This window comes from Topomyia yanbarensis, chromosome 2 (assembly GCF_030247195.1).
Source record: "Topomyia yanbarensis strain Yona2022 chromosome 2, ASM3024719v1, whole genome shotgun sequence".
NCBI classification, from domain to species: domain Eukaryota; kingdom Metazoa; phylum Arthropoda; class Insecta; order Diptera; family Culicidae; genus Topomyia; species Topomyia yanbarensis.
In genome coordinates, this window is record NC_080671.1 from 214,661,573 (window position 1) to 214,689,214 (window position 27,642).

Consider the following 27,642-nt stretch of genomic DNA (forward strand, 5'->3'; position numbering starts at 1 on the left):
ATAACAGTCACATCGGTTTCTCGGAGATGGCTAGACCAATTCGACTAAACTTGGCCTCAAATGAAAGGTATTGCGTTCCCGTAAATGGCTATTTAATTTCATCCCGATCCGACTTCCGGTTCCGGAGTTACAGGTTGTGGCGTGCGATCACATAGCAAATTGTGATTCAAACCGATACTCCGATGAAAGCAAAAAAGGTAAAAATTTCGCTAAAATGTCTCTCAAACAACTTAAATTTGCTGTTCTAGGTCACCGACGGCCAACCAAACTTTCGTTGACTACATTAGCCACCATAGACGGTTCCGGAAGTGCCCGGGAAAAGCGGCCATCTTTCAAAATTTGCGAACTCACATCAGTTTCCCGGAAATGGTTGGGCCAATTTTCACAAACTTAGTCCCAAATGATAGCTATAATATCCCCATAGATGTCTATAAAATTTCGTACGGATCGCTTATATGGTTCCGGAAATATAGACTAAACCGTCCGGTCACATATGAAATTCCCATATAAGCCGGAACTCAAATTTTTTTTCAAAGGGGGGACCTCATGAAATTTCAGAAATCGAATTCGTATTTTTGATGCCAAACATCTTTAAAATGCATGAAACGTCGAGATTTTATGTTATTTCGAAAAAAAAAAATTTATAAAAATCGACTTTTTGGGACTTTGCCGATTTTGCACCTTTTTTCAGTTCAATATTACCGTGGCTGTTTTTTCTTTTTCAAAATTTTAGAACTCGAATAATGATTTATTTTCCTGTATATAGTTGTCATGTGATGTATAATAATAAAATGTAATATATGTATTTAAAAGCTTTTAATGAATATAAACAACGCACACATTCTCGTGATTCATGATTGAGAAAGGCACAATTGCACCGCTAGGTGGATTAAAATAGGTTTTTCAGTTCAATATTACCGTGGCTGTTTTTTCTTCTTCAAAATTTTAGAACTCGAATAATGATTTATTTTCCTGTAAATAGTTGTCATGTGATGTACAATAATAAAATGTAATATATGCATTTAAAAGCTTTTAATGAATATAAACAACGCACACATTCTCGTGATTCATGATTGAGAAAGGCACAATTGCACCGCTAGGTGGATTAAAATAGGTTTTTTTTGTTAGGGGAAACTTTACCACTTCGACCATTATTCAGGTTATCTTTTGTGGCTGCTCCTGTTTGCTCTACATGTTACAAATTGCCCGAATCCAATGTAGTTGGAAGCGAGTTGTTTGTTTGTCCACATGTGTCGTCCCAACCGGGTAGAACATTATTAATGTAGCTGAGGATCCGTTTGGGACAGGTTTGCCATATCTCGTGAGGCGTCATAAGATGCCTTCCGAAGTATCGCTCTCTTCGAAGAAATAGTACTGCACAATGGCAGAGAATATGTTTCGAGCTCTCGGGCTCGTAGTTACAAAATCGACAAAAGTCATTTTGACTTTTGCCAATTTTTTTCAGATGATACTTAGCAGGACAATGTCTCGTAAATAAACCTGTGATTAAACGTAAGCCTTTACGTTTTAGATCCATAATTTTTTGGCTCTCGTTGCATCTGGATGTATGAATTTCTTAGCTTGTCGAGCGCCTTCTACGTTACGCCAGTCGTGTAGTAGTTGGTCTCTTTCCCAAACCGAAAGTTCTAGTTTAATGGCACAGGTAGATATACCTAGAAATAATTCTGGTCCAACAAACATGTTTGATGAACCACGCCTGGCTAATTCGTCGTCCACTTCGTTACCATCGATTCCTTGGTGGCCAAACAAAACCTTACATCTACCTTTAAACTGGTCATATATCAAAATATTCGTAAACGAAGAAAGTTTAACATATGTATCTTTATATATTCGGTGGTTTAATTAACATTAACTCTGAAATGTTCTATATTTAAGGTCCGAAAAAGAACCAAGGGAACCATCAAATAAACTCTTGTACGTGGGGTCCTGAAAAGGACCATTGGTGGAATACTGAAAAGGACTATTTGTGGGATCCGCAAACACGCGTCCTATGGAATGAAAAGTACTAAACTAACTAAGGGCTTTTAGTTTAGCAAAAATAACATGCAGAATGGAACAATTAGTCAGCTGCAAAAAAAGGTTTGCCATCTCTTCCAGCCGGTAAAAAATTGTCACGTCTAATGCAAATGATGCTGCACTTGAATCAGTTTATCATGTATCACTAACAATTGAAGTGATTTAGCATTGATTTTCTAAGGATTTATAACTCGTATCAGAATGACCTGGTCTTTGAAAGCTATTTAATAGAATTTATCTTTAAATTGAAATGAATATCCGTTGAATTCGCACCACTGTACTAATCTATTAAATTTGAGTGGTTCCATTATTAATTACAAGTGTCAAAAGTGTCAAAATACTAAAGTCTTTAATCGACTACAAACGTATGCTCGGAAATAGGAGCAAAAATGGAAAACTTGCATTTCCAAAGTAATGTAGAACGTGAGTATTGTATATTTACTTGTGGTTTATTTATTATGTAATTATTTGTTCTCAGATAATCCTTAATGGGATATACCGTAAGGAATGCGTATATAGTTAAATGCAAGATCTATTAGAAGCAATGTACAACACATTTCAAATGGAAGTGATTTGCTGTTGATTTCGTAGTGCTTTGAAATGATCCATTCCAACAGATTGACACATCGCATTGAAATGTTGGGCAAGTAGTGCGAAATCAACTGCAAATCACTTTCCATAAACGTGAGGATTTTTTACCTTGTACTTATATAAATATTTCGAAATGAAACTAAAAAAATGAAATACTGATAGCCAGTGTTGCCACAATTAAATCTGTACCGGGAGTTGAAAAATCTTTTCCATTTGTACTCTTCCATAGAAAAATCTGTCCCGGATTTTGTACCCAAACAATAAGGTTGTTTTTAAAAAATCATTTTTCATATAGATATTTTTCATTCGGGGAAATCAACCAGACATTCTGACTCGGTTGTTTTATTTGAGCTGGAATTCCGCAAGAAACTAATTAGAATTCCGAATGAGTTTGACTGGGTAATGTTAATACAGCGCAAATTTGTTAGTTGGGTCACGACTGCGCCCCAACTAGCGAATCTTATCCGTTAATTGGGACATCTGACAGCTGGCAAAAATTACCCGAGGGAAACGCTGATTTTTTGTTTTCTTTCAATAAAAAACAAACTGAAATATTTTACGGTTCACAAAAGTTGGGTGTTTCTTTCCAGTTTAAAGTTGATTTTTGTGATAAAGTATGTCATTAGTGTTCTTTTTGCCATCAATTTTTTTTTGATAAATTCCTTCACATAAAACATGAAATGGATACACCGTCGAAAAAAAGCCGAAAAAGCGCAAACTTACTACATTGCCACTAGCTAAAAATCATTGGATAATGTGATTGAATACATCAGATATGACCTTCAAAAGTTAGTAAACCTACCTCTCTGCGACTCAAACTAATTGATGCTAAATGGAAAAAGCGAAACATTTAACACATTTATTTCACTAAAAGCATTCCGGGATATGAATTCAAAAAATAATAAAATTCCATTGAATTTCAAAGTATGCTTTTTTCCTTGATCGCCACAGAAGTCAACCACTAAGCCCCTTGAAATCGATGACATTTAAACGTCAATCAGTGACTGTCAGTTTTGAGTGTCTTTTAATTGGGGCATGCCCCAACTAACGAACAGCCCAACTAGCGAACCCCCAACTAACGAATTTTCGCTGTATCAGCTCTAGCTCAAATTCTCTCTGTCACTTTGTGTGCAGTGGCGGCGAGAAGCTGAGATGGGGCTGGTAATATATTCTGGTTGCAGTTGAAAATCGAAATAGTGAACTTACGCCTTTCGGTTTTTCTCCTATTTTCAGCGTACGCAACCAAAGCGCAACTGGTGCAAATGATGCGCAACTTGATTCTCTAACATGTATACAAGATGCGCATTAGTTGCCCACTCTTCAAAAAGGGAAAAAAGCAAAAAGGCGCAATATTTCGATTTTCAACTGCAACCAGAATAAATAGGATGGAAAAAACCTGCTTGCAGGAATTCAAATAAAGCAGGTCAGAGTAAACGTAGGTACTCCGAGAAAATTTGCTCGGTTTTCACTTACACATCATCCTTTTGATTTGCTGGAAGCAGGTTTCTCGCATATCACAGTCTAATGTCAGCTTCAGTTCAAGCTCAATCAGTACCTGCACCACTTCAGATACATGCCATCACTACTGACTAACTCAACGTATACTTGCTGTTTACCGGGCTTCATCGCACGGTTAAAATATTTTACCTTGCTGTCATGTAAAAAAATCTCTACTAATCTGTACTTTTTTACAAAAATCTGTAATCTGTACCGTACAGAATCTGTACCAAAAATGCTTCAAAAATCTGTACCTTTCTAGATAAATCTGTACTTGTGGCATCACTGCTGATAGCTTGAAACGTGACATCGGCTTTTATCACTTTTGCACTGATGGAAGGATGCAAAATTACGAAAAAAAATTTGCGGATTCTTTTTAGTACGGCTTTCGCTAGTTGACAGTGTTGCCACATCCTCCGATTTCTATAATATTGCAGGCTTTTGGATTATGTTTACGAGATTATGTTATTAATAAATCACAGTTTTTTGCCAATTCCAGCATGGCAATATACTTTTAAATAGCTGTTCATTTTTGTATTGTTTCGGAAGGATAATTTTAAACAAATCACAGATTGTTGTAAATTCAGATTGTCAATGTACGCGCAAGATACAAGTAACGAATATAAACGGCAGAATTAGGTTATCGCTGTCATTGTCAGGAACTTTTCAAATTTTTTTTCATTGTTGATTATAGCCCTTAAAAGGACTTTTAATTTGCAAAAATAACATGCGAAATGGTACAATCAGTCAGCCGCAACTACGGTTTGCCGTCTCTTCCAAAATTGGAAAGAAACAAACAACCTTCCCCTTCAACAGCTAATTTGAAATACTGATAGTTTGAAACGTGATATCGGCTTTTATCACTTTCGCATTGTTGATGGAAGGACTGCCTTCATGCAGAATAACGAAAAATTATTTGGGGATTCTTTCTTTTTGATACGGCTATCGCTAGTTGGCAGTGTTGCCACATCCTCCAATTTTCTGAAACATTGCAGAATTTTGGATTGTTTCCGAAAGATTATTTTTAATGAATCACAGGTTTTCACCAATTTCAGCCTGGAAATGTACCTTTAAGAAGTTGCACATTTTTGTATTGTTTCGGAGGGATAAATTTATGCAAATAACAGATTGTTGCAAATTTCAGATTGTCAATATACGCACAAGCAACAAATAACTAATATAAACTGCGCAATTGGATTATCGCTATCAATAATTGGAAATATTCAAATTTTTTCTTTATTGTTTGTTATAGCCCTTAAAAGGGCTTTTAATTAAACAATAATCACATGCAGATTGGAACAATTAGCCAGATTCACCTGAGGTTTGCCAACGCTTCCAGCCACGCGCTATTTACATCGGATCACCCCCAGCGGTAGCAGTGATCAAATGCAGGACTCATCGCAGCGCATTGTCAACATGCATAATTGCTACTGCTGTTCTTTACAGCCCGTCGTACGACGGGAGAATGAACTCGCTCGAGGAATGATATTCTTTAAATAGTCGAGAATGACGTCATTCATAGAAGCATAGTGTGCTGCGTGCCAGGGATGCTACATTGAAATCTGTGTTTCGGTCAAAAAAATCTTTTTGCCATCTGTGATGACTGAAACAGGAAAAAAAATCTGTGAAAATCTATGATAGATTTCCCAAAAATCTGTGAAAAACAACGATATTTCCAAAAATCTGTGGAAATCTGTGAAATTTTCATCAAATTGCCAAAAATCTGCCATCTGTGAAAAAGAATCTGTGATCAAAAAAGGTTCAAAAAATCTGTGACATTACAGAAAAATCTGTGAATATGGTAACCCTGCTGCGTGCTCAAATCTGTCGTACGAGACGCTATAGGCACGATGTTACTTGTGTGGCAAAAGAGCAACAACTGATGCAAACAGGCACGCGGAACATTTCTCGACAAACATATGATTACGGCCTAAAAGCCAACTGTCAAAATCCACTTTGAATGTAAATTCCAGACAAACCGTTACTAGTCGAACACAGTTCACAACAGTTTATGAAAGAGAAAACTTTTCTCTTTCATTTACTACCAACATCTGTGATTGGTGTGTAAAGGTTTGTCAGGAATTTCCATTCAAAGTGGATTTTGACAGTTGGCTTTTAGGCCGTAATCATATGTTTGTCGAGATTTATTGAAAACTTTTTGTGTTCGTTTGAATCACTAAGGTGCTCCCTATCGGCTCTGCCGCGAATAGATTGACTGATGTATGGGAGTTTTCACGTTTTCGGAGATCTATTCTTTTGTACTTGTTTTTCAATAGTGTGCTATTGAAATACAAAAACACTATAGCAATAAAACATAATTTCAGTTTACTCCGAATTGTTTGGTGATAACCAGACGGAAATCCGTTCATAAGTAACAAAGTTATTAGCGTTCAAAATAGTGACGCAAAAACGTGACATCGTTTGATTTTAGATTTTAGAATGACACCCTGCCCCAGACAGTGCTGTAAGACATTTTCAATGTCAAAATCATCAATTATTTACTTTTATTCATATCTTTGGCTTCATTTGGTCTATAGAGTACTTGACAATCTGTAACTGTATTAGTGTGTTCAACGATTTATTTTCCTCCACCTGTCATAATTATTGATAGCTGGAGGAAAACAAAGCGAAAAAATAGCTTTTCGGTCGGATTATTAGCATGGTGGACAGGGATGTTATGCACCTCAGAGCAAATAAAGAGAAAAAAACAAACGCTCTTTGCACTTTTCATGCGAACCACCGCTCTTCTCTTTCACAATAAACCTCTTCACTCAGATGCGTGTTGCTTCCCCACGTGTATTCTACTCCATGGCTGCACGCCACAAAGAGTAGAAATAAAGAGGCTATTTAGTGTGTATCTTGGTCCCACGCGCACGTAAGTGGGGAAGGCAACCAAAAAACATTTTTAAAACATTCTTCCGGTCAAACTTTATCTGAATTGTAGTGAACAGCCCCACAATTGTAAACACATAAAATTGCACAACCAACAATTCTGAGGTTAACCTGAAAGAACTCGCCACTAGCAAACTTGCAAACGCTGCGGGTTAAGTCCCGTGCACATATATCAAATATCATAACGCATGTGTGTCATTGCACGTAGAATTTAGGAGTGTTTATAGGTATCCGCGGTAAATAATGATGTTCCAATGACACCGGCTGCAGGTGTTTGTTTATGATTTATAGAATGTGTCTGGATTAATTAAAGTGAGTATTTAAATAGGCGTGGCGCTTTCATGATCGTGAGCCCACCTATACAAATGCATAACATAGCTTAGTATAATTATGCGTACGTTCGGGAAATAGAGTAATCAAGTACTTGCGAAGAGCTTTAGTTAGAACAGAGGAACACTAGGTTCTAGCGCGAGCCGAAAGCTCACTAACACCAAACCAATTAGGAAGTATTCACGTTCGGATGATCTTCGGGAGGATCAGAAGATAGCAAGAAGTACTTTAAGATAGAGGAGGATAGGAATACACTAACACAAAAGTTACATACGTGTGAAAAAGGTAGAAAGGCAGAATACAAATATAATGTCAAAATGCATGCGAAACAGGGACAGATAGATAATAACTATAATTTTGTTGAAGTAAGCAAGTTTTCCGTTCGCGTTTTCCCCGAGCTAGGAAGGGAATCCTATGTTGGTAACGTGTTGCGTGGGAGTAGCCATTGCGGGTAGGTGCAGTAGTTTGATTCGCCTTCTTACCTGCTTTCCAGTGAGGGGAGGCACAAAAAAGTGGCTCTTCAAGGTGACTCTTTGAACGAAATTGTGCAGCTCTTGGTGCACAGATCTCACTCTTTTTCGTTTTCAAGTGTCTCTTTGTGCGGTCGTTCTGTACATCGCAGTGTTTTTGTGCTGCTCTATTTTCAATTGGTGTATTTCGCTCTTTGTGGCTCATTGTGTGAGCAAATAACATGATGGTGGATCGAACCCAACCGGTATTGTAGTCTCCGGAATAAGTTTCACATTGACACAGAGCATTTAAACACCATTATGAATACTTTAGGAAAGCGATTTCCAACGTTTAAGTTGTCTGACAGTTTTACATATGACAGGTGGAGAAAAACAAACCCCCAAGTAGTGTGAGTAAAATCATTTGCATAGAACTCTATAAACAACCGGTGACTGGTGAGATGCATTTTGAAGGAAATGAGTCAGGGAATCCAGAAAAAATAGTCATTTTTGGTTACAGTGTTGCCAAATATGCGACATTTCCATTTTCCAACTCAAACAACATTTTTCATCCCGTCAGTATTTATTCATTTATTTATTTATTTATTTATGTGCTTGTTATTTATTCATTTACGTGTTATTTATTTATTTATTCCATATTGATTTATTTACACAATTTATTTACTCAATAGACCTTTCTTGTCAGACCTAACCACCATTTTTCTTATTTTTTTTTATCAAAAGAGCTCTCATTTTTAAGAACAACTTTGTTGGAAACAGCTTTCTAGAACCTTTCTTGATTTCTTTATGATTTTTTAAAAATTGAAAAATGCAAGAATGTTGAACATCTTTCTCACCAAATCAAGAATGGTGGGATATCAAATATCCGTTTCGGCAGCACTATAGCATAATATTCTGATGATATTATCGGCAACACTGCAAATGAAGTGGTGAAATGCGGTACAATATTCACTAGTGAATCGAGACAAATAGAGTAAATCTCAAACTGTCAAATTTTGTTTGTTGGCTTTTTCCATGATTTTATCAAATTTAATCCTCATAGAACGAAGCGAAAAAACTAATTGTGCATTTTTTCTAAAAAAAAATGACGGGACATATTTACATAGCCAAATATCTTAGCCTTCTCCTCGCTATAATTGCATACACTACGCGCTTCCTACAGTAATCGCTTCAGGTGTCGTGTGTAGACCGAGGGTTGATTCGAAACCATTTTACGCCATCATTTTTTATGTATTATGGACTGATTGCCAAACATGATAATGCCTCGGATTGTTTATGAGAATCGATCGCTTCAGGTCATCGTTTATTCGACTCAAACCTACGCAATTCTTTCTGAGGGAAGCCAAGCCAATGATTCTTGCAGCAGCCGAAAAACATGTACTGTTTACACGCATATCGCTAGTCCCATTCGTTAATATACCGGTTGCATGGTTCATTGGATTTTCTCAGTGGAGTTGGAATTGACCAATCTATCGGATGAGCTGTTCTATCTCACAATGACACCTCGTAATGTCTCATCAATTTCCTTTTCTTACATGAAAATAGACCTTTCTCGTCAAAAAATGTTATATGATAGGATGCTTCCTTTTTTATCTCCAATTCGTTACTGCCGATTGCCGCGATGATTTGGTACCTCTAACTATTGAAAAAATCAAAAATAGTGCAAGCTGCTCATTTAACCCCATATTCTGAATACCTATCTTTCCTTGTTTCCCCGTATTTTTACACCATTTGGATGAATTTCCTGTGGGGAATACTAAAAGGATGCCAGATCTGCATATATATTAGTAAATCTGCAGATTTTGCATTTTCACTGCAGATGTTTTGCAGATTACAAATATTTAGCAGAACAAAGCCTATGCCAGCCAATTTATACACAAGCCTTCAACATTTTTGATCATTTAAAATATATACATACTACCTTTCTATGTCAAATTTATTGAAGATTTTTGTAGCGATCTGCAGACTTTTATATTTTCACGGCAGGCTATTGTTTAAATAGACCTGGCATCACTGTTGCTGAAATGATTCATTCATATACCTGTCAAAAACAGAGCATTGCATGAAAACGTATAACCTCACTTTTCTGACAGTTCAGTGTGCTTGTTTACCTAAGACTTGTTTACATGGACTTTTAAAATTTACATTACTTGAATACTTTCGATGCTCTTTGAAAGACTATCAACTCAAGAGGGATGAGGATTGGAACAATGGGAACCTGGTGCCACATTATGCAACCAATTCGAATCGACCTTTTCACACAAGCTTGAATACAATAAACCTTTCGTTTCGAGATGCGTAATGTCACCCCTGGTTCATACATTGACCAATCGGCGCTGGATGCAAAACCCGGTGGCATATGCTGAATCGTAAGATCAAGCATTAGGCTATAAAACGATTGCTTTCTGGATGATGGATAAGGATTTGTACACATTTGTTTGTTTGCTCGTGGGTTAAGTCCTAACAAGATGATCCGATTTATTACTCATTTTTAGGTGGTGAAGTATACCTGAACTTTATAGGTAACGAATTCGGTCGATGATAAGTTGTTGAAATGATCGTTCAATGCCCATACCGAAAAACGTTTCCATTGGTCAGAATTGCCTATCAGCGTATGATAGATGCAAACATGAGGACAACAAGGTTATTGCTTTCGAATGGAACAATTATTTATTATTCGTGTTCAAGTTCCATTACAGCAAAAGTTTCGTCGATTGACGATTATCGCATTGTCGTTGATTTAGCCGGCAAATGCAAAACAGTGCTCGGCACTGACGATAAGGAGTAAGAAGGATTTGATAGGAGTGATAAGAATGCAGAGAATTATACATTCTGGAAGAATATCAGGGAGGAGAAATTATATGTAAATTTATATTATATCCTGAGTTGCCATCATTTTTGCACCGCAATAAAGCTTTCTGCAACTGCTGTCGTGTTCAAATTGGCAGGAAATAACTAGGCAGCGAATGATAAATTGCATAGTCAATTTATTTACTTTTTCGGAAGTAATTAGTATGTTGTGAATATATTTGTGTCGCCGGTGCCGTGTGTTATGGTGGTACCGGACGGAACCGTTGGTCAGCAGACCGTCCTTGTCGTACTGGTCATAGATGCGACGTTTTTTCTCATCTGATAGCACTTGACATGTTTCGGAGATCTGTCTTAACGCTCTCTACTTAGCGCAGGATACGCGAAACCGCTGCTAACTTTCGAAAGAAAATTCCTAGCTGCTGCTACTCTATCAGTCTCTCTCTCGACTGAGGACTACAATTTCGGTCGACTAAATAGACGTTTCTTGTCAAAAAATTTTATTTGCTAAAATGCTTCCTTGGTATCCCTGAGTCGAAATTTCATATTGCCGCGAGTTTTAAGTGCCTCTAACTATTGAAAAAATAAAAAATCTGCGAACTGCTCATTTCACCCCATATGCTGATGACCTATCTTGCCTCATTTCCCCATATTTTTACACCATTTGGATGAATTTCAAGTGGGGAATGAAAAAAAAGATGCCAGATCTCTAAATTTATCAGCAAATCTGCAGTTTTTTCAATTACACTGCAGATTTTGCAGACTTCAAATATTTCCTAATACAAAGCCTTTATCATTAAATTTCAACAAGCATTTAACATTTTGGATTATTTAAACAATCATCGCACTTCTTTCCTCCCTCAAGTATCTTGCAGAAATTTGCAGATTTATACTGCATGCTATTGCATAAATCGATCTGGCAACCGCAATACCACAATAATTCATTCAACACTGTCAAAACATCAGTCCTCAAACAGGAGAGTGTTGTGAATCGAGACGGTCAACACTCGGTTTCTCGTGCAGTTGTCGTAGAGTGTAGATAGCTGTAGCAAATTGACGTGAGTATTTTTTTAATTTGTGTGCTCAATATTTTGTAATAGTAGTCTATTTTCCCGCATATCCGTTTCTTTTTTTTTTGCTTCAAGTAGGACCCATTCGCGTTTTTCGACGGAACCGAGGAAATATACGAGTCGGTAAAGCAAGTTTTGCAGCTTTCGGACGGTAAGATGAATGTTTTTTCAACCAAGTAGAAGACGAAAGATGGTCATCCTTTTATTATTGCAGAATTTAATCCAATCAACCTGCTAACACGCTGCTGAGAAGGTAAAAAGAAAAACGTCTACTTTTGCGCAGATAATGAATACATCTAGTATGGGGTGATAGTTTAGTGTGACAAACGGAACAGATTGTTCGTCTTCTGCTTGGCCCACGATTGTTTCGGCAGTATAATCAGCTTCATCGGGAATGAAAGACGAGTGTCCATCGGAAAGGACGATCCGATCAAACTGCTGTCTTATAGCGACCCGACGAATCCACCGGTACTAGATGCGTTGAGCGAAACCTGTCATAAGGAGGTTGAAAATGTAGGTAGATAGTTTTAGATGTGCTTTTTGTTTTTATTAAATTTGAGCTTATTTTAGAACCAGTAAGCTCTATGCTGCAGTACAGAGCGGAAGACGGTTTGAGGATGAACATCGTTGATTGGCGTGTTGAGGCGTACGTCGATCACCACGACATGGTACACATGCTGCGGATGTGTCAAGATATGAACTGGCCGAGAGTGGACGAAAAATTAAAGGCGTTTTTGCTTGACCCCGAAACTGAGTCAGGTTCTGACCTCAACTGGTATCAGTTCATACATTTTGACAACAGTTGGGGTTAGAACATGACTCAGTTTCGCTTCAAGCAAGAATGACGTAAGACTGTGCTCTATTCGCAAAGAAAAAAAGTTTGAGGAACGAAAGGAAGCTAACTGGATCAGATGACTTAACGATTCCGTTGTATACCTTTTGGAGACCGCTTAACTTGTTAAATGTTTATGTTCTTTAAACAACATAATTTCTAAAATGAATAAATATATAGAAATCCATTCGAAATTGTTTAATATGGGTGCGGGCTAGCTGGCATACACTTATTTAGCATATCGGGCATTTAAAATAGTTTCGATAAGTGATTCTGTAGGTAGGTGAATGGACAACAATAACTTTAGCTATGCAGTAGAGTATGCTAGCTAGGCTGAATGACGGGTTCTAGGGAACTGTGCCTTACAGTTTTGGAGCAGCATCGGATGTTGTAAATTGTTATAAACTCCTATTCGATTGTTTTCATGACGGTTCGGTAAAACCAAATTGTTGCTGAAGCCGATCAATCAAGATTGTCCAATTAAATGTATCCGAAACCGACGATTTTTGTAACTGCGCCAGAACCCACACGGTACGATAATCCGGAACCGACGTGTGGAAGGTATCGCTATAAACCTTAAGTTTTATAACATTTCTGATATCGTACGCATCCTCGTCCGTATCACCGACGTAGTTCTTTCCTTGATTTGAAAAACAGTTTTCACTATCAGGTACTCGTTAACACTAATAAAATTACGATGTAGCCCAGCTTTGTGTACATGTCGATTGCCACCTCATTGTTAACTTATGGGTATTGTTGACAGCTTGATATAGATTTTTTATAAAATTCGTTAAGATAAATGTATTGAGAATTTTATTGTCTGTTTGCTACTAAATTATTTTGCAAGGCAACATGAAAGACGATTCACATGATACATCAGGCTTCCGTCACCGGTACAGAACGTCAAGATTAGTTACATGCAGTTAAATGGAGGTATTCACACACAATATGAACGGTACGGAACGTTTTGACGTACGGCACCTGTGAACGGGTACACGAGAAACGCAATTAACTTATCTTGACGGAACGGTGACGTTCCGTTGACGTTGACGTAAGCTGATGTATCGTCTGAATCGTGCTTAAAAAGCTGTTTTAACCTTCCGGCAGTCGCGCTAGTGCACTGAGTGCACGCTGCTTTGAAAATTTAGTGAAATCGTCTTCGGGCATCAGCGGCTGCTCGTCCAGTGGGCCATAGGTGCGACTTCCAGAGGGTTAAACAATATTGATAAACGTTTATATACGGCATATGAACATGGTGACCAGATCAAACAAGCAAAACCCCAGGACTGTCCCAGTCCACCCACCATACCTCGTTCTTTTCAATAGACCTTTCTCATCCGACCTAACCCCCTTTTTTCTTATTTTTATTCAAAAGACTACACATTTTTAAGAATATTTCCGTTGAAATGAGACTATTTGGAGCTATCGTGATTTTTTAATGATTTTTTTAAATTTGAAAAATGCAAGAATGTTGAGTATTTTTTCCACCTTTGCAAGAATGGTGGGACTCAAAATGTGTGTTTGGGCAACACTGTTTTGAATATTTTTGCTTGAGTTCCTGGCAACGCGGCAAATGAAGTGGTGAGTCGCGGTACAAAGTTCATTGGTTATGTAAACAAACTAAAGTGAACATCTCGGTGGAGAACATGGCATGATAATGTTTAACCTCACTTTTTTGACAGTTCAGAGAGATTGTTTACATGGTCTTGGAATTTTTGTTGATTCGATCATAGTATGAGAAACTTGGTTTGATTCGCTGCCAAATGTTAACACTTTCCAAACAAGGTCGCTCAGCTGTAATTTTTTATTTGATGTCGGCATCATACATTGTTCCGTTAAATTTAACATTTTTACTTTTCTTGTACATGATTCATTGTACAAGTAAGGAATTTCTAGCCAAACATTTGAAAAAGGCCCACTGCCAAATGCAAACAAATCGAATTTTCATGTTCTCTATTAAAATCCTGGGACAAAACCTGTGGATATATGTTTTCTTTTTCTTTTTTTCTGTTCATTTGATCTCTTGTCTTGCATAGCCACTCTTTGTTCCTCACATATTTTAAATGGACTGGCTACATTTGACAGTTCCCCCTGACTGCATTTGACGGTTCCCTTTGGCTACATTTGACAGCTCTCCCTGGCTGCAATTGACATTAGGTTTTTTAGTATCCACACGTCACGTCCCAGTTAAAAACTATCTATCTGGCCATGTGCATAAACATAACGCAACAATGGATTATGAATAATTTTGTTAATGATTTTATAACAAATTATAAAAGGGCCCGGCTGATATAAAAGTCCTAACTAGCAATACGCTTATTATAAAATGATTATAAAGGATTATTGTAACTGATTCCAAAAGGATTATAAAGGCAGTGACATACGTACTCAATGAATTAAGGTGAGTGTCTGATGTAAACAATATGCGCAATCAAACTAAATAAAACAGTATTAAATTTTTAAATAGAATTATAATGAATTCGACCAAAACTTCTTTTGCTTTTTTCTCAAGGTTTACGTTTGGCAGTTAGACCCTTTTCAAATGTTTCAAATATTTGGGTAAAATTTAGATTATTTTATCGTTGTTGCGATCAATTTCATTTGGTTTGGTTTGTTCACAATATTAGTCGCAGAGCGTTTTGGTGACCTATGACAATTGATGACCTTTACACCCCATACTAGGTCCGCTCCTGTTGCAGCTGTTTCGCCCCGTCCGACACCGAGTCAACCGATGTCCAGCCTGCGCCGCACTCGTCTGTCGCTATGCCAATGGCAGGGACTTGGATTAAAGGCTAAAAGGTCAGCTACGGCTGACCTTGCTGCAATCGGTTTGCCTTCGGCCACGTTGGACATTCGGCTAACGGGAATATTCAGCGATTCCGATTCGAAGGAAGCTGCGCCAGTTGCAGACTGCTTCGGTTCAGCAATACGCTCCGGTATCGGACGAAGCTAACACTCCGGCAGGACGAAGGTTTCAATGAGGGGCTCAGGCATAAGTAGCAGAGTCCTTGCACTTACTGCTTGTCGAGTGAACAATTCCGACGAAACCACAGCCACTCTCGCCAAGTTTGATCACCGTTATAAGTGCGACGTCAGCGGTATAGTGCCAGGAATAATCGAGAAGAGTGCCAGGACTAACTTGCCAAGAGCTACAAGATTAAATAGCAGAGCGTTTTTAAAGTGGCCGTAGTATAACGTAGAGGCTTTAGGCATATGATTTATTCAGCAGAATAAGATAGCAAAATTATCCAAAACATAAGAGCCGGCTGCCGAAGTGAATCCACACACATCATCACCTACAGAGGCAAGCAATATTGGAACGCAGCGAAATTCCTCACAATGAATTGACCTCGTTAGATGAAATTCCAGGATGTACAATTTTCATAGCATAATTTAATCGACCGAAATTGTAGTCCGAGAGAGAGACTGATAGGGTAGCAGCAGCTAGGAATTTTCTTTCGAAAGCTAGCAGTGGTTTCGCGTATCCTGCGCTAAGTAGAGAGCGTTAAGACAGATCTCCGAAGCATGTCAAGTGCTATCAGATGAGAAAAAACGTCGCATATATGACCAGTACGACAAGGACGGTCTGCTGACCAACGGTTTCGTCCGGTACCACCATAACACACGGCACCGGCGACACATATATTCACAACATACTAAATACTTATCCTTCCGAAAAAGTAAATAAATTGACTATGAAATTTATCATTCGCTGCCTAGTTATTTCGTGCCAATTTGAACACGACAGCAGTTGCAGAAAGCTTTATTGCGGTGCCAAAATGATGGCAACTTGGGATATAATATAAATTTACATATAATTTCTCCTCCCTGATATTCTATCAGAATGTTTAATGCTCTGCATTATTATCACTCCAATCAAATCCTTCTTACTCCTTATCGTCAGTGCCGAGCGCTATTTTGCATTTGCCGGCTGAATCAACGACAATGCGATAATCCACCATACTTTTGCTGTAATGGAACTTGAACACGAATAATAAATAATTGTTCCATTCGAAAGCGATAACCTTGTTGTCCTCATGTTTGCAGCTATCATACGCTGGTAGGCATTCTGACCAATGGAAGCGTTCTTCGATATGGGCATTGAACGATCAAAATCATTTCAACAACTTATCATCGATCGAATTCGTTACCTATAAAGTTCAGGTAAACTTCACCACCTAAAAATGAATAATCAATCGGATCATCTTGTTAGGAATTAACCCACGAGCAAACAAACAAATGTGTACAAATGTGATAAGGATCCATCATCCAGAAAGCAATCGTTTTATAGCCCAATGCTTGATCTTGCGATTCAGCATATGCCACTGGGTTTTACATCCAGCGCCGATTGATCAATGTATGAACCAGGTTACCATTGTTCCAATCCTCATCCCTCTTGAGTTGATATTCTTTCAAAGAGCATCGAAAGTATTCAAGTAATGTAAATTTTAAAAGTCCGTGTAAACAAGTCTTAGGTAAACAAGCACACCAAAACTGTCAGAAAAGTGAGGTTATACATTTTCATACAATGCTCTATATTTTTGACAGGTATATGAATGAATCATTTCAGCATCAGTGATGCCAGGTCTATTTAAACAATAGCCTGCAGTAAAAATATAAAAGTCTGCAGATTGCTACAAAAATGTTCAATAAATGCGACGTAGAAATGTAGTATGTATATAATTTAAATGATCAAAAATGTTGAAGGCTTGTGTATAAATTGGCTGGCATAAGCTTTTTTCTGCTAAATATTTGTAATCTGCAAAAGATCTGCAGTAAAAATTAAAAAGATTTACTAATATATATGCAGATCTGGCATCCTTTTAATATTCCCCACAAGAAATTCATCCAAATGGTGTAAAAATACGGGGAAATAAGGCAAGATAGGTATTCAGAATATGGGGTTAAATGAGCAGCTTGCACTATTTTTGATTTTTTCAATAGTTAGAGGTACCAAATCATCGTGGCAATAGGCAGTAACGAATTGGGGATAAAAAAGGAAGCATCCTATCATATAAAATTTTTTGACGAGAAAGGTCTATTCATCACAAAAAATCTCGCTATCGAAGCGACTAAACTACAGCACTTGCAAGTCAGCAACGGACGTGTCTTCGTGGGCACCGATTCCGCTCAAACAGCACAGGACATAGTACAAGAACACAACATGAAGCACCGGCTAGAACACGACGGGAAATCCTACAGCATTCCACTGTCACTGGAAGATGGATCTATTGAGGTTAGAGTTCATGACCTCCGTCCGAGCACAATGAACAGGCAGCTAGCATACCGGATGCGTGAGTACGGTGAAATCATGTCAATCCGTGATGAAGTCTGGAAAGATTTCTTTCCTGGTGTCCCAAATGGAGTTAGGATAATGCGAATGAAACTTGTTAAACCGATACCGTCATATGTGACGGTGGACACGACTATGACTCTCATAACCTACAAAGGTCAAGTCGCCACATGCAAACATTGCAATCGACGAGTTCACTATGCTCAAAAGTGCTCTGAGTATGCAAAATCCATGAAGCCGAGCGTCAGCAGTCGTTTAACACTGGCCGAAATTGTGAAAAACGGTGACAGCCGGTCGTTTCAGCAGCAAACTTTTCGTCAGCCAAATGCCAGCTCCGCAGGGTTAAAAAAGGCGCACCTCACCATGGGTCAAACATATCTTTAGCTGGTAGTGATACCGCAATGGTAGACGAGCCATCACCTCAGAGCAGTGGTCAGCAACAAGCAGAGACTATTAGTACTTCCCAATCTACGAACGATTGTCAAATCGTAAAAATTACGAGTCCGTTTGCCGGCTTTGCAGACGAAAGCAACGAATTCAAAATGAAAGGAAGAACAACGAAAAAAGACCGTCCCGGCTCGAAACAAGGCTAGAGCCACATCTCACTCGATCGACTTCGCGCAACAAACAATAAGCAGGAAAACCAACCTAAACCAGCCTCGTCATATCAACAACAAAAAAACGAATGTGATAGTTTATTCCTCTCCGACTTCCACCACTGCTACCTATAACTGGTTTCATCTCTGCCAAAAAAGGAGTGCTAACTTTTTACCTGCTCTCGCCACCGATGTATTTCGAAACAACCGTAAATTCCAACACAACGTAAAAGATAGAAATCTGCAGGAACCATTGTCAATTGCCTCGCAACAAACTAGATCTGCAAGCAGAGATTATGGTTGCCCTGGTAAGCATTTTGGACAGTATATGTCCCGTCGAAGCAAATTTAGATACTGCCACCCTCAGCAAGTTTTCACCGTTCCCAGCTCCCCCGTGGCTGCTGAGCCCTGCTACTATTCGTCGTGTCAACCAAACATGAACAAATGCATCATCCTATGACCGCTATTATGGAGATTCCAGCCAGCTAAGTGCTATCAATCACATTAAAGGGAAAATGCTATCGCTTCAACGAAACTACACACAAAAAATATGTTGTAATTTTAAATGTATTTCCATGCACATATTTAGAGCATGAATATAAATGTAAAGTTAAGTTCCCTCGCAAATATACACAACTTGTCGTGCTTTCTTCAACGAATTTTACTATAATTTTACATGTTGATTGAAAATAACAGTTGCATTAAACGGCAAACCAAAGCACATTGGTGTATTTTAAATCCAATATTGCTGTAAAATATGTGACATGTAATATCACATGAACGAAAGTGTAAAATCTTATGCTTTTTGATGCTCCTATTGAGTGCATCGAATTCTACTTAATTTTCAATCAAATTTTTGATTCAAGCGTTGTATGTTTACATTCGTATTGATTTACATGTCATTTAAATTTCATTATTTTTTGGTGTGTATGCACAACAAACAAGGAGTTGGAACGAAGCATACATCGGAGGCGAAAGTACATCAATATTCCACGTAGCAAATCAAAAGACTCGACGAGCTGAAACTTCGATCAAAACGCTGCAGATTGACGCTGATACCATAAGGGAGCCTAATGAAATACGCCAAAGCGTACAGGAATATTTCGCGAATCTGTACTCTGTACGCATACTACAGTAAACGAAAATTTCAACCCAACACAACGCATCGCAAACGACAATGAGGACAACCAGCGTATAGCGTATAGTGAATGAAAGCAAGCAGCTCACGCAAATCTCCTGGTATTGACGGTCTACCAAAGGAATTTTATTTAAAATCGTGGCAAGTAATTCAGCGAGAGTTCACCTTTATAATAAATGAAGCCTTGTCCTCTCAAGCCCCTAAGGAGTTTTTTGACGGTGTCATTGTGCTAGTCAAAAAGAAGAAAAGCGACGACAGCATAAAATCGTACAGGCCGATTTCACTTCTGAACGCTGACTACAAAATCTTCACTAGGATACTGAAGAACAGAATAAGTCCCCTCCTTCCACTGGTGTTATCAAAAAAACAAAAATGCTGCAACGGAAAGCGAAACATTTTTGAGGCTACCGCCCGCATACTGGACCGCATTTGTGAGCTAAAACAACAGCATGGAAACTCGATGTTGGTAGCATTTGACCTCGATCATGCCTTCGATAGATTGGAGTACAACTTTCTTGCAAGAACCATGGAACAAATGAATTTCAATCCGAAACTGATAAACCTCCTCATGTTCTGTATGAATAATAGTTTCTCGAGAGTTCTGGTCAACGGTAAATTCGGAAATGAGATCAAAATTCAAAGGTCAGTGCGCCAAGGTGATCCACTCTCAATGATTCTGTTTGTCATCTACCTACAACCATTGCTTGATAACAATTCCTCGCGCAGTATTAAATGCAAAGACAATTCTCTCGCGCAGTATTAAATGCATATGCGGATGATATCTCTATGTTCATCGAAAGTGAATCTCAGTTACTCGCAATCATAAACATCTTTGCTGACTTCACAGCTATTTTAGGAGCAAAACTCAACACCCAGAAAACAAAAGCCTTGAGGATCGGTTTATTGGATATGACACCACAAAGTGAGTGGTTGCAAACGCAGACTTCAGTGAAAATTCTCGGAATACCCTTCGCGGAAGACTTCTCGAGCACGGTTGAACAAATTTGAATTGCGGTACTACGGGGAGTACAAACATGTATGTGGATGAACAACTCCAGAAATCTAAATCTCATACAGAAAATAATTTTGCTGAACACGTTCATAACGTCGAAAATCTGGTTCACGGCATCAGTGATCCCCCTACCGAATAAATACGCTGGAAAATTCATTTCACGGATCGGCTCCTTCCTGTGGTACGGGAAGAATTGGACCAGAATTGCCTTCGAAACTTTAATACTACCAAAATGCCAAGGTGGTTTAAATTTACATTCACCGTCCTTCAAAGCAAAGGCCCTGCTAACCAACCGCATGATACAAATCGGATCGGATCTACCCTTTTTGTGGAGTTTTCTGGAGCACAACGCAAATCCTCCAAATTTGTCGTGCATTCCACGAAAATACGAGCACATCCGAACAGTAGTCAAAAAGACAGCATTCCTGACCGAAGAAATAGCTAGAGCACCGGATTCAAGTACAATATACCACCACTTTTTAAAACAGCTAAAGGAGCCAAAAATAGTACGGGAAAATCCTCAACGTGATTGGAAGACTATCTTTAAAAACATTCACTCCAAATTTTTAAACTCACACCAACGATCAATGTGGTTTTCTGTGGTACATCGCAAAATTGTAACCAACGAGTTTTTGTATAGGGTGAACAGGAGAGCTGACCCTAACTGCAACATTTATCCTGGTCAGACGGATAGCATCGAGCACCACCTATTTAAATGCAGCGAAAACAAACTCATTTGGACTTACCAACGAAGCGTTTTTCTGGGCATGGATCGACGGCTTTTACAGCTGCAACATGAGGACTGGATATACCCGGTTTTCCAACAACAAAATAGACGCACCCGCCAGCAAATCCTCAAGAAATTTCGTCAATGATATGCTACATGACAAGCGTACCAGCAAATGAGAAGAATGTAAATAGCTATAAGTTTTATTTGACATGTAATTAAAAATTAGAAACCAGGACAATAAAAGTTTTACAAAAAAAAAGTGTTGTTTTGTGTACCGTAAACCGTAGTGAAAAGTGAAATGTGCTAGTCCGTAGTAGTTCGTAAATAAGTCGTAACGATCCCAAAATGGCGTTTGTCATAAGATAGCACAACAGCGACGATTTGCTAGAAAACGCAAGCGAAACCGAGTTCGCTATAGCTCAGCTCACCCGACTGGGTGCACGCAGAAATCTGGTAGGGTAGCTAAACCAAGACTTGTAGAAATCTAGCAGAACGGTCTCTGCCAGAAAATTTGCTGACTCTAAGAAACTCTAAGCTTGCTCATAGTACCCTACTACATGCTTTTCTAAACTTTCTTCCTTCATCTCCTTGCTCTCCCTTGAGTACTGTGGCTCTTAATATTGAAAAATATTCCTTCCAGTCCTTTTGTTAATTAAATGTCGTTACAACATAAAAAACCCTACGCTATATTTCACCCTAAGGAGGAAAATTGGGTAAACACCAAAATTTTTTAGGGCGCCCTAGTGAGAAATTTTGGTGTTTACCCAATTTTCCTCTTTAGGGTGAAATATAGCATAGTGCTTTCGCATAGGCCTGCTAAGCCAAGACAAGTTTCGACTTCACTGTGTCTCATCGGCATAAACAGAACTTCTGCTCGGACAGGACATCACGTTTGATCAGTCGTTCGCAACCGCGTAATAAAAAAAACCCGTTTTAATCCACCTAGTGGTGCAATTGTGCCTTTTTCATTTATCCAAACTACGATTCCATGGCTGGTTATGTTTAATTTAATGGTGGAAATGTCTATTGCATATTCAGTGCGATTTACACATACGTAGAATGAATCGACAGCTACGAACTTGACTTGCTATGTGTCGACGTTGGAACACTTGAAACCAGCGGCGGTTATAAGAAAAGGGTTGGGGGGTTTGTACCTTGCCAAAAAATTTCAATTGTTAAGAAATTTTAAATTAGTTTCTCAACACAAAATCATTTCAAGCCCAATTTTTCACTAGTTTTTCAGACTCATTAGGAAAATTTATTCTGAAGGAACTAGAAAATTTTATTAGGGTAGGGGGGAGGGGTACATGATAAGGGAAGAGCGGTTTAGGGAAGGATGGTGAGTGATGTGTGTGTGTGTGGGGGGGGGGGGGAGGAACCCCTCACCCCTAACTACTCCCCTGTTAAAATACAAAAAAACCTGTTTAAGTGAAAAAAGCCGGGATTAAGTTGACGATGTGTATTTGCTGTGTGTGCGCACTTTTCAACCCGTAACTCCAGAACCGGAACCTTTCATTTGAGACTAAGTTTGATGAAATCGGTTCAGCCATCTCCGAGTAAACGATGTGCATATTTTTGGTCATAGGCACACACACTCATACACATACATACATAAGCACACACTTGGACATTTGCCGAATTCAACGAACTTAGTCGAATGGTATATGACGAACGGCCGGGATTATGTTGACTATGTTCAGAGTGATTCCATAACCTTTCTATAGGAGAAGGCAAAAATGTGAATTTGCTGTGTGTCCGCACTCTTCAACCCGCAACTCCGGAACCAGAACTCGGAATTTAATGAAATTCAATAGCAGCCTATGGGAACGTTGTACCTTTCATTTGAGACTAAGTTTGATGAAATCGATTCAGCCATCCCCGTGTAAACGATGTGCATATTTTTGCTTGCATACATACATACACACCCATACATACGCACACACACACAGACACACACATTTGCCGAATTTGACGAACTGAGTCGAATGGTATATGACAGACGACCTTCAGGGCCGGGATTAATTTGACAATGTTCAGAGTGATTGCATAACCATACAGACGCACACACAGATATTTGCCGAATTCGACGAACTGAGTCGAATGGTATATGACAGACGGCCTTCAGGGCCGGGATTAAGTTGACGATGTTTAGAGTGATTGCGTAACCTTTCTGTAGGAGAAAGGCAAAACTGTGAATTTGCTGTGTGTCCACACTCTTCAACATGTAACTCTGGGACCAGAACTCGCTGTGTGTCCGCACTATTCAACCCGTAACTCCGGAACCAGAACTTGGAATTTAATGAAATTCAATAGCAGCCTATGGGAACGTTGTACCTTTCATTTGAGACTAAGTTTGATGAAAACGGTTCAGCCATCTCCGAGTAAACGATGTGCATATTTTTAATCACAAACATACATACACACACATAGACATTACATTACATTACATACGCACACACAGACATTTGCCGAATTCGAAGAACTGAGTCGAATGGTATATGACATAACCTATCTATAGGAGAAGGCAAAAATGTGATTATGCTGTGTGTCCGCACTCTTCAACCCGTAACTCCATAACCGGAACTCCGGAATTTAATGAAATTAAATACCAGCCATTGTACCTTTCATTTGAGACTAAGTTTGATGAAATCGGTTCAGCCATCTCCCAGTAAACGATGTGCATATTTTTAATCACAAACATACATACACACACATAGACATTTGCCGAATTCGACGAACTGAGTCGAATGGCGGCGTGGATTAAGTTGACGATGTTCAGAGTGATTGCATAACCTTTCTATAGGAGAAAGGCAAAAATGGGAATTTGTTGTGTGCCCGCACTCTTCAACCCGTAACTCCGGAACCGGAACTCGGAAATTAATGAAATTCAATAGCAGCCTATGGAAACATTGTACCTTCCATTTAAGACTAAGTTTGATGAAATCGGTTGGGCTATCTCCGAGTAAACCCTAGTAACAATTGAGGTTTTATGGTAGTTTTAAAGCCACTCATAAAACTTATATTGCACTTGTAGCATGCTATAAAACTTCAATTGTTACTTGGGAACGATGTGCATATTTTTGGTCACATACATACGCACACACACAGACAATTGCCGAATTCGACGAACTGAGTCTAATGGTTAATGACAGACGGCCCTCTGAGCCGGGATTAGGTTGACGATGTTGAGAGTGATTGCATAACCTTTCTATAGGAGAAAGGCAAAAATGTGAATTTGCTGTGTGTCCGTACTCTTCAACCCGTAACTCCGGAACTAGAATTTGGAATTTAATGACATTCAATAGCAGCCTATGGGAACATTGTACCTTTCATTTGAGACTAAGTTTGATGAAATCGGTTCAGCCATCTCCGAGTAAACGATGTGTATATTTTTGGTCGCATCCATACACACACGCACACACATACTCACACATACATACGCGCACACAGACATTTGCCGAATTCGACGAATTGAGTCGAATGGTATATGACAGACGGCCCTCAGGGCCGGGATTACGTTGACGATGTTCAGAGTGATTGCATAACCTTTCTATAGGAGAGAGAGACAACAATGTGAATTTGCTGTGTGTCCGCACTCTTCAACCCGTAACTCCGGGACCAGAGCTCGGAATTTAATGACATTCAATAGCCTATGGGAACATTGTACCTTTCATTTGAGACTAAGATTGATGAGATCGGTTCAGCCATCTCCGAGTAAACGATGTGCATATTTTTGGTCATAGGCACACACACTCATACACACAGACATTTGCCGAATTCGACAAACTGAGTCGAATGGTATACGACACACGGCCCTCCGGGCCGAGATTGTGTTGACAATGTTCAGAGTGATTGCATATCTTTTCTATAAGAGAAAGGCAAAAATGTGAATTTACTGTGTTTCCGCACTCTTCAACCCGTATCTCCGGAACCAGAGCTCGGAATTAAATGAAATTCTATAACAGCCTATGGGAACGTTGTACCTTTCATTTGAGACTAAGTTTGATGAAATCGGTTCAGCCATCTCCGAGTAAAGATGTGCATATTTTTGGTCACATACATACATACATACATACACATACATACGCACATACACACAGACATTTGCCGAAACTGAGTCGAATGGTATATGACAAACTGCCCTCCAGGCCGGGATTAAATTGACAATGTTCAGAATGATTGCATAACCTTTCTATAGGAGAAACGCAAAGCCTGTTTTATTATTATTTATTTATTTATTATTATTTATTTATCGCACGCATCAACAGGCCGCACTCGGCCTCAATGATGGAAACTTAAATTAATTACATTTAAAAAACTGCAGGAATCGCTTTCTTAAAGTTATCCGAGACAAATGAAAGTCGAACAGGTGCGACACACGATTGAAGAGGCGTTGTAGTCCCGTGATAGCGGCATTAGCTGTTTGAATAGTTCGTCGAAACGGCACTCTCAGAAGAACGTTTCCGCGTAACGTTCTGGACCTTGCTTGGATGTTGACTCGCTCTAATAAATCTGGAGAATCGATGCGTCCTTACAGAAGATCAGAGATGAATAAGGCTCTTGCAGTTTCTCTACGGCGCTGAAGGGTATCGAGCTGGATGAGTTGACACCGACTCTCGTAGCTTGGTAGACGAAAAGGATCGCGCCAAGGCAGGCGTCGAAGAGCATACCGTATAAATTTTCGTTGAACGCCTTCAATTCGATCGCTGCTGTTCATGTAATTCGGGTTCCAGACTGACGAACAATACTCCAGCGTGGAGCGCACTAAAGAGCAGTAGAGGCTTTTGAGACAATAAATGTCTGTGAAGGATTTAGCCGTACGGAAGATGAAGCCCAGGCTTCGCGATGCTTTACCAACAACATACGAAATGTGATTCTTAAATGTAAGTTTCGAATCTAACAGCACTCCAAGATCCTTAACGCAGCTCACCCGGGAAACAAGAGCTCCAGACAAGTTATATTCAAACTCAATGGGATCCTTTTTTTCTGGAGAACGATATCACAGAACATTTCGCCGGATTCAGATTCATTCGGTTGTTTTCACACCATCTGCTGAAAGTGTCAAATTGCTGCTGCAAATAAAGTGCGTCCGTTCGGCTCTTAATTCTGTTGAAAATTTTCAGGTCATCTGCATACGACAACCGTGGCCCTTTCAGCTGATAGTTTACATCGTTGAAATAGAGAGTGAATATCAAAGGTCCGAGATGACTTCCTTGCGGAATTCCAGACGTTGCGGGGAATAGTTTGGAGTATGCATCACCTATGTTCACACTGAGTTGACGGCCAACGAGATAGGATTGGAACCATCGCAGGAGTGATCCACTGAAGCCAAGTTTTTCCAATTTAGCGATTGCGATATCGTGATTGATTTTGTCAAAAGCTGCAGATAAGTCAGTATATATAACATCAGTTTGTTGACTCGCATCGAACCCTTCGGACACAAAAGAGGTTAGAGATAGTAGATTCGTCGACGTCGATCGATTCGGCATGAATCCATGTTGGTCTTTAGAAATATATTCCTTACAGTGAAAAAACACTGACTCCACCACGACTAACTCAAAGAGCTTGGAAATGGCACAGAGCGCAGAAATTCCTCTATAATTGTCAATGTTCCTCTTATCACCTTTTTTGTGGACAGGAAAGATGAAAGCTGCTTTCCACAATTGAGGAAAAATCGCGGTTGTCAGTGACATTTTGAATAGTTGACAGAGTGGTTCCACCAAACCAGATTTCACTTTTTAATTCACCTTGTGGTGCAATTCAGCCTTTCTCATTTATCCGAACTACGATTCCATGACTGGTTATGTTTAATATAATGTCTATTACATATTCAGTACGATTTGCACATACATACAATGGATCGACAGCAACGAAGTTGAGATGCTATGTGTCGACGCTGAAACAGTTGAAACCAGCGGCGGATCCAAGAGGAGAGTTCAGGGGGTCCGGACCCCGCCAAAAATTTTCAACTTATTAAGAATTTTTAAATTAGGTTCAATTATAAAGTAGTTTTGACTCAAAATAATTTCAAACCAATTTTTTCACTGGATTGTCAGACCCACTAGGAAAGTTTATTCTGGAGGAACTAGGAAATTTTATTCGAAGGGTGGGGAACTTGATGAGAGGTGGGGGATTTAGGAAAGGGTGGTGGGCGATATGGAGGGGCGTGGTTACCCCTCAACGCATACCCCTAACTACGTCCCTGTCAAAATACAGAAAACCTATATTAGTAAAAAATGTAGGGATTAGGTTGACGATATTTATAGTGATTGCATAACCTTTCTATAGGAGAAAGAAAAAAAATGTGAGTTTGCTGTGTGACCGCACTCTTAAACTCGTAACGCTG

At 39.1% G+C, this 27,642-nt stretch overlaps 1 protein-coding gene across 13 annotated transcripts in view; it reads left to right on the plus strand.

The window, feature by feature from the left end:
- Positions 1-27,642, plus strand: part of LOC131682870 (lysosomal-associated transmembrane protein 4B) — an 897,979-nt gene that overhangs the window by 849,591 nt on the left and 20,746 nt on the right. The window contains exons 7-11 of one of the 13 annotated variants that reach the window (XR_009304218.1): positions 11,491-11,683; positions 11,774-11,846; positions 11,910-12,208; positions 12,266-13,420; positions 13,461-21,558. The exons of 11 other annotated variants lie outside the window; for them this stretch is intronic. The gene's annotated coding sequence lies outside the window, so the exon portion shown is untranslated. Of the gene's footprint in view, positions 1-11,490; positions 11,684-11,773; positions 11,847-11,909; positions 12,209-12,265; positions 21,559-27,642 lie in introns of those variants that run through there. One more of the 13 variants, XR_009304217.1, reaches the window with a different exon arrangement.